The sequence below is a fragment of the Meriones unguiculatus genome, chromosome 12 (assembly GCF_030254825.1).
Source record: "Meriones unguiculatus strain TT.TT164.6M chromosome 12, Bangor_MerUng_6.1, whole genome shotgun sequence".
Lineage (NCBI taxonomy): Eukaryota > Metazoa > Chordata > Mammalia > Rodentia > Muridae > Meriones > Meriones unguiculatus.
Genome location: NC_083360.1, coordinates 83,520,633 through 83,532,555, shown reverse-complemented (window position 1 = coordinate 83,532,555; position 11,923 = coordinate 83,520,633). Strand labels below are relative to the sequence as shown.

General features: G+C 48.4%; 1 protein-coding gene across 2 annotated transcripts in view; it reads right to left on the bottom strand.

Annotated features, from left to right (window-relative positions):
• Plpp3 (phospholipid phosphatase 3) overlaps positions 1-11,923 on the bottom strand; it is a 76,697-nt gene that overhangs the window by 2,502 nt on the left and 62,272 nt on the right. The gene's annotated exons all lie outside the window — the stretch shown is intronic.

Below are 11,923 nucleotides of genomic sequence, written 5' to 3'. Positions count from 1 at the left end.
TTCTCATAATGATTGGGAAACATTTACAAAACACCCAGTTGCAAGATGGCTTAGACGTGGTTGCTGTCTGAGGGAGCTTATGATGAAAGAGAGTCAAGAACCTGAGGAGCTACCGAAGTAAGGAAAGTTGGCTTCCCATTAGGCAGCCAAACTGAAGACACAGAAGCAGCCTGAGAGATTCAGCAACAGGAGTTTGTATTAAAGAATCCATTGTAATTGGCAGCTGTCAGTCACGTAATTTAATAAGGTGTACCCAACTGGTTTATACTGGGCTCATACTGGGAATGAATTACATAAAGATCCTGGCTGGTGACAAAGCTCCGTGGTGCTTATCTAGCAGGCACAATGCCCAATAACCTGATCTGCAAAACACACACACACACACACACACACACACACACACACACATTTCTGTGTCCTCAGCTTTCTGAGCTGAAACCATTTTCGTATTGCCTGCAAGGCACTGACTTCATTCTGACTGCTTAGGATGAAAATAAAAGCTTTTAATTAGAATTCACCAAACTAAGTCTCCAGCAGCCAAGCCTTGGCTACTGTTTGGTCAGGCCTTGGACTATTTGCTGAAGTGATTTCCACAATGCTCATTCTGCAGTAGCAAAGAACTCACTAAAGAGCTGTAAAAATCCTAAGAGGCAGGTGCTGTGGCTATAAGATAAATGTGCAAGAGTCCTGATAGCCTGCCAAATCCTTTGTGCCATTTAACTTTACACATACAGTACCAACTCATCCATTTTAATTGTTTTTTGTTTTTGTTTTATGCACGTGTGAGAGAGAGAGACAGAGGGAGAGCAAGAGAGCCAGGCTGTTTCTATGCTACTAGAAGAAAATGAAGTATTAGCCCCAAAATGTAACCCCTTAAATAAATTTACAGCTTGAGTGTCATTGAACGAACCAAGGGAAAAGCTAATTCTTCACTCCTTTCCTTTTTCAAGCTGTGGTACAAAAAGCGTCAGTTAGACAAAATCATACTGGGGTATGTGAGGCTTGATATAAAAACTGCCTGGTTACCACCTGCTGGAGGCTTGAGGCCCGGGGATCCTTACATGTGTGGGAAGGAGATTGCAAGTGCCTCTGGTAGACGGTAACATACGTGTTCAATACCTAGACTTTTTTCATCTCTTTCCTGCCTCAAGCCCTCTCCACTCTTCTCCATATCTCATGCTGCCCTAGAATGATGTCGTCACCCAGCAGGTGCAGGGACAGCAGCCAATTCTCTACCTAAAAATTGGGCCCCTTTCACCTCAGCTTTGTCTTCAGTCACTGGCTCTCACCTCCACTGCTAAGTATTCTCAAAGCCCTGACCTTCACCCGGATCCCTTCCTGTATTTCCAACCGCTGTGGGCAAATACTGAAGAGAACAGCTCCTCAGTCCCACAAACACTCATCTCCCAGTCTCATTTGATGGGCTCGTGTCCACTACACATTAGGATTTCTGTTTCCTGAGTGGTTTCAAGAAGGCCGGCGCTGTCTGAAACAAAGATGAGTAAGATGTGTCATCCTTTAATGCTCTGGGCTGGAGCATGGCTACTGGACCCAGACTAAACCTCGTGCTCTTGTGTCTGCAGAGATTGGTTCCTGAGGTCACTCCAGCTCCTTGCACTATCCACAGTCCTTTGTCTGTGTATACACCAGGTCCTCCATATGTGTTGTTGAATTTGTCAAATGCTCTCCACTTTCTGGGAGGTTAGCACTGTGGCTAAACACTGTGGGACTTGAGGGTAGGGGGCATGTACTCAAAGGCCACATGCCCACAGCCAAGCGACACTGTGAAAACTTGATGCAGAGCCAGCAGCATCCTGCCTACAGCTATACTTTCGGCGTGGCTTGAGGTTACACAAACACTGTTTGGAAATCAGGAAACATGATCTTGTCAAGACTCAAACAGGGTTCGGTCTTCCTGACGCTTGAACAGCAGAACCCAGAAAGAACCATTAAAAGTGAAAAGGCCTTGGCTTGGAGCAGTTCCATTTCCTACTGAAGATGATTCCCCACCCAGAAAGGGAAGCCAGAAAGAGGCCCAGCTCGGGAAGGCTCTGCTCAGAGCTGTGACTGAACCACAAGAAAAACTCACTTCCAACTGACAGCCCTCCTCCACAGAGAAGCTCTTCTCTGCTTCCTGAAAGAACGAATGAGAAAGTCTCCACAAGTGAGTAAAATGAGACCCTCACCAAATAGCCAGGCCCTAAAGAAGAGGTCTAGATTACACTGCTCAGACACTGACCTTCAATTTCATTCTGATTCTTGGAATTTTATAAACTACCAATTTTGAGAAAAAAGAATGAACACAATCAACAAACACTTATTAAACTTCTAGTGTGTGTTAACCCCAGAGCATAAAAAGCAATGTACATAAGACAGAGTTCTTGACTCTGCAGGACCTCAGAGATCAAAGTGAGAGAGAGCCAGGTAAACAGGCAACCATGTAATACTGTGCTTTTTTTTTTTTTCTTTTTTAACTATACTTTATTTATTTAGTGTCCATGTGTGTATGTGCATACTACAGCATGTGTGTTGAGGCCAAAGGACTTCTTGCAGGAATGGTTCTCTCCTACTGGGTGGGTCCCAGGTATCAAACTCACCTAGTCAGACCAGGTGGCAGGTGCCTCTATCAGCTGAGGATCTCACTGGCTCCAATAATGTTCTGCTTTAAGGACCATAACAGAAGGAATCCTAGAGTTGAGAATGGGCCTTAGAAGGCTGGCCCCAAGGAAGGATATTTGAGCTTGGAAGTTCAGTAGGGCTAGGGCAGAGACATCAGTGAGGCTGGAGGGAAGAGGGCCTGATCCTGGGGCATATTGAGACATCTTTTGAAATCACTGTGAAGTGAAACATCGCCCTGGAAGAACAGGCATCTGAACTGGAGAAGGAGCCAACGTGCAGAGCGACCGAATGTGGGATTGCAATGCCGAGGAGAGGCAGTGAAGACAGTAAGGAGATGGCTTCTGAGGCGACGAAGAGTGGATTCCAGCTGACAGAGCTGTGGGAGCAGACTGCAGAGCAAGCATGGTTTCCTCTAGTTCTGTTTCAACTCCGTAGACCTTAGCACTGGTTACCACAAGAACTCTTATAATCTGGATGATTCTGTTGGGCTGCTTTCTTCATAGTAACATCTAATTCTTCATCCTAATACGAGGGAGCCTAATACCTTGGCTCCCTGACATATTGTCTTGGGGAAGTGATTCTGACCCACTGCTGAGGTCCAGTGTTTGGCCATTCTGTGATCGGATGTGCGGGCGGAAGATGATCTGCTTAAGCAAACACCCTGGACAATGTCACTCTTCCCCTGGCAGCAAGACTACACACAAACAAGGAGGCTCTAGGAACCCCACTCACATGATGACGAGATTAGAAGCTCACAGTTGTGAGGCCTGCTGGAACGCCTGCTCACTGTACTGCTCTCCCACCACTGCCTCTCCGTCTCCTGCTCCCCATCCAACCACAGAGGTACAGGTAAAAAGCTTTGCTCTCTAAAGTAAACGGACTTGCTTTTCAAATCCAAGCCCTCCCCTTACCAAACTCAGGCGGTTACAGGGTACAAATGTGGAATAGTGCCAGATCTCCCGCCAGGAAGAAACTAATAAGTGGCAGGCGCCATTATCGGCTAGTGTATTCGATGCCTACTTATATGAAAATTACTTATTCTCTTTGTTCCCTAAGTGGAAAGAACTAAAAAAAAGAAAGGTAGGCACAGTGGTGATGTGTGTCTCTAATCCTAACACTCAGAAGACTGAGGCAGGGGGATCAAGTTTACAGCCAGCTTCTGCTATGTTTGTAAATAAAACAGTGACTCAAACATACACACATACATACATATATACATACACACATACAAACACACACACACACACACACACACACAGCATGCACATGTGAAGCAGACACAGACTCAAGCTGGTTACAGAGCTGAGTAGAGCTTTCCATAAGACAGATAGGATCTACTTGCAAAGGGCTAGGAGGAGTGAGTCAGTCATCATCCTGGCAAAAGTCTGTTTTTGATGTCTCATCACAAATCTTCACCTGCTGTGGAGATGCCAGACATCCCTAGGGCACACAGCCCCATCCTGCTGGGATGTTGCCCAGCACGAGATCATTGAGACCCATGCAGACCAGAAACCAGAAGTCAGTCATCAGCCCAGCTTCTGCTTCCACTGCGGTGGGTGGCTGAGTCAGCAAACCCTGCAAAGGCATCTATCTGGCTGGGAGCGAGATAGCAAAGCCGACTTGCTAGGGTTTCAGCTCCTGAGACTATGTAGCAAGCTCCTTGAAGATAGGGATCACACCCATATACCCTGGGACTTTTAGGAGCCCCCACCGAGTCTCCATACCCTCATGAGACAGATAACATAACGGCAAGAGAATTTTAGTCTCTCAGATGCAGAGGAAAACAAGAGTTGTCTGTCTGGTCTGGTATCTCGACAAGTGCAGTCCCTTAACCCACTTGTTTCAGAGTCAACTGGGAGAGAGCAGATGTCTGAGCGTGTGGCCTGGAATGTGCACTTTACCAAACACTGTGGAGATCTGTGGTAGAGACTAAAGCTAAGAGAACAGCGGTGGACAGTACCGGAAGGGAATGGAGGGGCTCAGACCCTCCACCTGCCACCCCCCTGCTCACTGCCTCACAGCTCGCATCCTTGTCAATGGCTCTCTCATCTGCACGCTGTGAACCACCAAAAGCTGCCCTTATCTTCCATTTGTTTCTCATACCGCACTGTTCATAACCTTCCATTTTGCTGTTACGACACAGGCTTTGATGTGTGATCCTTTAAGTGCTGTATCATGCTTCTCTTTCTAGACTGAGCTACCCTGGGGCAAGGATTGTGCTGAGTCATCAGAGCTCAGACATTACAGCCCTCGATAGAAGCTGGCCACCTCCTTAAGTGCGTACAGATACTGGGACTGCCTCTTTTCTTACAAAGGCAGAAGTGTGCCTTGGCGTAGGGATTTCCTTTCAGGTCGCTAGTATACCACACAGAACGGCCTCTCAGACTGAGCAGAAAGCCTTCTGTGGAGAAGAAAGCCCTGGGAACTGACTCACCCTCTTGGCCTAGTAAGCACTGTCTAAGGAAAAATTATCTTTGGCAGCCTCGTCTTTTGACTACAGGGGAGTTACTCAATTGTAGTCATTGCCTTTTGACCTCAATAAGAGGCTTTCAGTGGCTGCTGGCACCGTGACTTTGCCAGTGTCAATGGTGGGCATTACCCTGGTGAAACTGAGGGAGAACGTGATGGGGGCAGAGAGAGTGCCATGCTGAGTGTCACACGGCGGGGCACTTACGACCATGTTTCTCTTCCTGCTCAGTGACCAAGGTTATGTCACACAGGAGTGCAACAGTCCAGAATTGAGTGAGGATGTTTTCTGATCACCCACTTGCCTTGTCTACCCATCCCCAGGACTGGAGAGATGCTTCAGCAGTTAGGAGCGCTTGCTGTTTTTCTGAGGGCCCAGGTTCAGTGCTTAGCACCCACAACTGTGTCCTTCAGTTCCAGGGAGATCTGACATCCTCTTCTGGCCTCTAAGAGCACCAGATCCCATGCAGTACACAATGGACATGCAGGCAAAATACTTATACACATAAAACAAAATTTAAAACTGAAGAAAAAAAAAAGAGCACTTGCTGTTCTTGCAGAGGACTGGCGTTTGGTTCTCAGCACCCATACCGGTGGCTCACAACTGTCTGTAACTCCAGCTCCAGGGAGAACCAACAGCTCTCTGTCACCAGCATCCTCATGATTGTCCCCTCCCATCCCCCACATACTCTTTGCTAAAAATAATATCTATACGTATCTATATGTATATGTATATATATATATATATATATATATATGTATGTGTGTATATCCCGCCTTTGCAGAGTTGCTAAAAGCCTTGAATAGATTAAGAAATGTGAAATCACCTGGCAGATGTGATGAGCCATTCATACTCTGATCCGGTTCCTATGATTAAGGATCAACAACATGGAGGAAATTAGTCCCACAGAAAGAATTAAGAGGGTTTGAGAACTGGGACTTTCTGAAGAAGAACAGGCTCTGTGTTGTTGAGAAGCCTCCTAGGCAGGTACCCTAGGTTATGATGAAGCAGGAATCTGTAAGGGGGATGGATCCAGAGGGGTTGGTCGGCAGTGGATGCTGGATCTAACAGGAGCCAGGGCACCCCTAGATTACAGAGAACTGACAAAGGCAGGGGCCACCTTTCCCAGAAAGGCCCTGGTTTTGAAAGCAAAGGGAAGCAGGGTGATGGTCACCATCTCAGGTCTTCTTGTATCCCATAAGTTTCCATGGTCTGCAACTCCAGGCTCAGAATCTACACTGTCTCACTCATCTCCTTGCCTTAGAGTTCTGCATAGCGTTCTCCTTCTGCATAGAGTTCTCATCCTTACCTGCTCACAGGAAATGCCCACCCATCTTTCAGGAGTCACCTCCTCCAGGAGTTCTTTCTCGTGCTCACACACCCTCGAGTGTTAACTGTTTTAACCTCTGAAATTTCGGTTGGTCCACAATAGTGGGTACCATGCCAACACCTGCGCCTGTCTACTGTATTGGCTCATTTCTAAGTCTGTTCCCACCGCATCATTACTAGTAAATCCCAGGGACAGTTAGTGAATCACAACTAGCATTTTAAAAGATAAAACAGAAAATGTTCGTTATGACCTACCAACAGGCCAACTACCTACCAAGCAGCAAGGAACAGCTGCCTCTCCTGGGTTTCTTCGTCATCACCCACCTCATCCCTCTCAGCAAAGGAACAAAGAAAGGAGAGTCTTAATGTACCTTGCAAACTGTGGAGTGCTGTGAAGATACTGTTATCAGCACCCAGGGAGGCAGAGGCAGGCGGACCTCTGTGAGTTTGAGGTCAGCCTGGTCTACAAAGAGAGTCCAGGACAGCCAGGGCTACCCAGAGAAACGCACTCTCAAAAAACCAAAACCAAAATAACCAAAAAATCATCCCCTAAAGGCTCAAATCGATTTATCCTTTGGCTTCCTTCCTCTGCCACATCCACGTTTCTGCCTACCTGACAGTGGGGGACTGGTTGGTAGCAAGGGGTCTTTGGGCACTATGGTCAGACTTCTGTGGGGCAGTGAGACATTAGCTCAGGGGATGTGGGTATCATTTCTTCCATTCCTCCGGACTCAGGCAACGCTGGAATACATCCAGAGGGAACAGGGAGGAATCTCCTACTAGAGGAGAAATAACTCTAAACTTTCCTGGTGTAGAGAGCACGCTTCATACTGTGGTCGGTTCTAGCCCCTGAAACAAAACAGGGGACCTGGGATTGGTTCTGACTCTGTGTGTGCTGGGCTCTCTGCACTGAGCTTCCTCTCACAAGGCTGTCATGGCTCTGCTCTTCCTCACATGAGCTTTCTTGCCCCTCACTCTTCCCAAGGTCACTGCTGGAAGGGGTGGGGGTGGGAGTGGGGGCAGAGACAAAGAATGGCCTGCCCTTTGCTGCATCCTGGAGGAAGATAGCAGGCACAAAAGAGCGATCGCTAGTGGGGGCCACACCCCCAGGAAGAGAAAACCAGGAAAGACTGCTGTGTGTTTATAAAACTTGGGAGCAGCTGCTTCCTCTCCTGAACCCACAGCCACAGCCGACTAGCCCTCCTCTGACCCCTCCCAGTGCCCCCCTAATTTACCATCTGTTGGAGGGTCAGTAAGGAGGTGACCAGATATGCAAGCTTTCACCAGACAGGAAATGAACCGATGTCCGCCCTCCATTCCACCGCCTGGTTGAATCCAGGTATAGGGTTTGAGTCTTTGGTAGGGGGAGCTGCAAAGCTGTGCAGGTAAGAAGAGCAGGGCTCAGTGTAGCAGCGTTTTGACGGGGTTTGTCTGTTTGCCTGGGAATGCCTCCATTTCTGTGCTCTGGGTGTGTCTGGGCTGCTGCCTTCTGCCTTGTTCCTCTGTTCCCATCTGAGAAAGGTATGCCTTGGTGTGCTGTCCTGTCTCATTGAGTTTGGTCTAGCATCTATGCTGAGTCCCAGGCACTGTGTAGACCGTGTTACATCAGGTCCCATAGTCTTTCCTTTCTGGAAGGCATTCAGTTAGGGAGCAAACTAAACCCACTCTCCTGGGGCATGCCGCTTTAATCAACACAAACCTGTTCACTGTGACAAAACCAACCTCCACAGACCTGGATGAAAACGCTGACTATCACCCTTGCTGCCCGAGGCTCTGCAGGGGCTGAGCCATGATTAGAGCATCACACCGAACCACTGAGGTGCTTAATGGCGATTCCCAAATTTAGGGCATGGCTGGGGAGATTGCTCCATCTGAAAGCACAGGCCCAACTCAGTTACACAGGTAACATCCCCCAGAACCATCTCTGGAAAGAGATGGAAGAGCTGCAAGGCCTCCGAAGAACCTAGTTAGGCTCAGGGGAAATCCCACCTAAGGCCACAGCTGATTTATCATTCATGATTTCCCCAACACTGATCAAGCCACCGATAAATGTCGGTTACCACACAAGAACCCAGAATAACCACAAGATTAAGCTGTGGATTCTGCTATTAAGGCTCTGGCAATCTAGTTGAAAAGACAGACGCATGAGCAGGTAACTGACAGAAGAGGACAAAACTCGGGGGGGGGGGGTACTAAAAGAAAGCTGGGCAGTTCTTCCTTCAGGGACTAGGGGAGGTGTGGCAAGGTGAGCTAAACACTGGGTCCCTCCAATGGACCCAGAACCCACTCTCCAGACCTGTAACGGTACTACCTCACACCTGACGGGAAACAGGCTTTGCTGAAGAGATTAAGGTCAGCCTGTGGGAATGGACACATGACCCTGGGTTATCAATGTAATCAAAAGCCTGGGGACGTTTCAGGCAGAGGAAGAGGCCACGCACCAGGGAACTCAGGTAGCTATAAAAGGCAAGGAAAACTGACTCTCCCCATGGCCTCTCCAGGGAACACAGCCTTTCCACACCTTGATTATAGTCTAGTGAGACTCACTTTTGATTCCTGACTCCCAGGACCTTAAGAAAACATCTGTGCTGTAGATAAGGGATTACTTGTTATAGCAGCTACTGGTGACTCAAACATGAGGTTTCACCAGAGATGAAGTAGACTGTGCCCTATCAAAAGGAGCTGGACCATATCTAGGATAAAGGCTCAGGGTTATAAAATAAAAAGTGTGACATGCTCGCAGGTGAGGGAGTGCTGGGTCGGTGCACATCAGGTCTTAAGAGTGTTGGCTTTAGGTTAGTCAGCTCTGGCTTCTCTACTTTTTCTCTGTGCGCCTTAATCCTTTTTGATTCCTGTGTTCTCATCTTAAATGAAAACAGTTGCCACAAACAGCGAGCACTCCACAGTCATTAGCAAACCCACACCTGCTTGGGCAGCCAGAGGCTTTAGAGGCTTGGAAGCAGAGGTTTTCTAGCAGGGGGCAGAATGGATTCTGAGCATCTTGCCACCCTGTGGCTTATGTAAGTGTTATGTGCTATATCTCTCTGGAACCCTCTCACCCAGGAAGACATTTCTGTATGTCAAGAATCTTGCCTGCCTGGAGGCACACACCTTTAATCCCAACACTCAGGAGACAGGGGCAGGTAGATCTCCATGAGTTTGAAGCCAGCCTGGTTTATTTACATAATGAGTTGCAGGCCAGCCAGGGTTACACGGTAGGATCCTGTCTCAAAATAATAATAATAAAATACAAAAACAACAAGCAAACAAGTAAAAATCACAAATATGCCACATTCATAAGAAGAGAAGAGCACTTGTTTTCCCCAGGATTCTCTGATCTTAAGGGACGCCTCTATCATATGGTATAAGGGAAGAAAAGGGCAGAGACTATAGCCTAGAATAAATGCCCTTCACTGCCCTGGTGGGCCCCGGGCCTGGATACCCCGTGTCCCTTCGAGACACCCCTTTGAGCGCCAGCATCTCTGACTCAGTGCAGCAGCTGGAGTTTCGTGTCTGTCCTTTCTTGTAATCAACACCAGGACCACACAACCCAGCATCTCTCAGTGAGAAAGGACACGCTGGCTTCCTTTCTCCCTGCTGAGTAGTCCCAAACTCTCACACTGAGCAGCCAGCCACAGCTTCCAGAGAATTCTCTGCTCTGGCCTGTCAGACAGTTTAAGCAAAACAAATCACTCAGTGAGTGCTGTGCTTCCAAGCTAGTGGGGACCAGGAGCTCCTGGCTACGTACCAGGTGGAGTTAGGTATCTAAGGAAAAATGACTAACGATAACAGGTCTCTGCCACCCCGTGCTGACAGGTAAGGGATTTGTTACGTCTTCCCAAACTGGCTATTTACTTGGTGAAGAGAAACTTCCAGACTCAACTTCCAGACTCCGGATCAGCCCAAGGCTTGGGAAGGCCCCTACAACACCCTTAAGTGACACGCTCTAAACAGCTGTCCACCCAATTTCTGCCTGGGGTAGATCTGGCTTGGCTTGGTGTCTGGTGCCCTTCCCCCGTGGCCAAGCACAGGGGGCATGGCTGTGAGTCATTCTCAGAGCAGCTTCTTTGGCCTTGGGTGACCTAAGACATCTCTCCAAGTTGCCTCATCTGTGCAGTGGCCCCATGTGCCTAAAAGGAGTCACAGGGCAAAGTATCCAAAGAGGTGCCAACAAACAGTAGGCGCTTCACAGTCTCCGGGTTCAAATTCTCAGCCGGAGGTACAGACAACAAAGCCAAACAGGGTAACAGCAAACTCCCAGATTTCCTACTGGAGACCAAGCCTTCCTTCTCCCAAATTCTGTCTAATTGCTCGCAGCCAGCACCCTGGAGTTGTGGTATAAAAAGAGGGGAAGGCTAGGAATGATCCCCCACGCCTTTTAATTTTTGTAATTTGGGGGTAAGGGAGACTCCAATTAGGGCAGGCCCCATGGGCTGCCCTCCTGCTGAGAGCAAAGCTCAGAAGGGTGCAGGCAGCAAAGAGTTACCTTGAGTGGGAACACCCATCCCCCACTGTCATCACATATTAAAGGGCCAGGCACCAGGAGACAAGCGAGAGGGTGACAGCTGCTCTGGGTAACAATTGGCTCTCCTAATTTGCTTTCTCTTCTGGAGAGAAAGGGGAGCTCACACACACACACACACACACACACACACAGTGAGTATGTGTATCCTGAAGAAGAGAGAGTGAGTGTGTTTGTCCATAAGGACAGTAGTCTAGCTAGGAATCAAACACCTAAGCTGGTAGGTAGGTCAGGTCCTTCTTTTGTCATAGTGTCCATCTTGAGCACCTTCAAACGGGTCTCTGTGTTGCTGACCAACTGTGTCCAACCTCTGCAGACCTGCTGAGCCCCCGTCCCTGTGTTTACTGTAGTCCTACATTGCCCTCAGGACTATGGGATGGGGGTGAGCACCTTGAAGAAGGGCTCAAGAAGGCTTAATACCGAAGCTTGTGCTCACTCAACAACTGGAATACAAGAGGCAGGAAGACGGAGGCTCATACCTGTGGAAAGCCCGAATCCCCCTTCACTGAGAATCAGAAAGAAACACGTACAAAAAGCAATCCATGTGTTTGGGGGTAGGGGGTCGTCTAACCTGTGGCCCACCCCAATTCCAGTCTCTATGGAGCTTCGATGACATGCAAGGTCCTTAGTCAGGGAAGCACTTCTCCTTCAGCAAACCTCCAGTTCTCCAGTCAACATACACCAAGGTCCCTGGAGATCACAGACGGGTGGAGGGACTTCCCAAGAAGCAGAGAACAGCCCCTGACTAACCAGTGTCCACCAAAGCAGTGCATGCACAAGCAGGCTGTGTCAGGAGACTACCATTCTGCCAGTCATGTGTACTTGTGCAACTTTCTACTGTCTACTGTCCTTATATACAGAAGAAGCTGGACAAGATCTAAGCTGTCTTCTAATTGTAGCATTCTACAAGCCAAAACCCTGTGCTCACGGAGAAGAGGATTCACAGACCCTGTCAAACGATTCTCATCTACTGCTGGGGTCCTGGA